Genomic DNA, 924 nt, shown 5'->3' on the forward strand with positions numbered 1-924 from the left:
TCACATGGTCTCGCATGTATACCTCCCTACCTGGTCGCATACAGATACCTCCTCATCTAGTCGCATATATACATCTATACCTGGTAGTACATATACATCCCCACCTGGTTGTATACATACAACCACCACTGGATGCATATATACATCTATACCTGGTTGTACATATACATCCCCACCTGATTGCATACATACAACCGCCCCTGGATGGATGCATATATACATCTATACCTGGTAGTACATATACATCCCCACCTGGTTGTNAAAAGTATTTTTAAGCTCTAAAAAGGCATCTTGGTGTCTTAAATTTTTCACATTTCTTGGGGGAGGACCTCCAAACTCCCCTTTGACGAGGGGGAAACCCCCCTAGAGCTCCCCCTGAAAAAAGCAGGTAGAAGATAACCTCAAAAAAGCTCAACGAAGGTAGGTCAGGCGTCCCTGCTCAACTAAGGTAGGTCAGGCGTGCCCGATCAACGAAGGTAGGTCACTCATTTCATAAATCTAGGTTACGTTCGGGAGTTAGTATAGGCGTTATAGTTAAAGAAAGGTTCTGTTTCTAATTTTGTGTTCGGTGCGGGGTTCGTGGATCTGTCTGGTAACTGCAGACGCTAATAAACTAATAATTGAGTCGCTGTGTCAGTGCGCGGGCGGATGTAGTTCGTCGCTGATGGAGGTGTTTATACCTGATTGCATTAAAACCTGGTCGCATATATACATCCATATATGGTCGCATATATATCTCCACACGTGGTAGCATATATACATCAATATTTGGTTACGTATTATACCTTCATATCTGGTTGTATAATTATATACATCCATCCCTGGTCGCATATAATACCTTCATATATGGTCGCATATATATCTCCACGCGTGGTAGCATATATACATCAATATTTGGTTACGTATTATACCTTCATATCTGGT

Source organism: Priapulus caudatus, unplaced genomic scaffold, assembly GCF_000485595.1.
Source record: "Priapulus caudatus unplaced genomic scaffold, Priapulus_caudatus-5.0.1 Scaffold9032, whole genome shotgun sequence".
In the NCBI taxonomy this organism is placed as follows: Eukaryota; Metazoa; Priapulida; class Priapulimorpha; order Priapulimorphida; family Priapulidae; genus Priapulus; species Priapulus caudatus.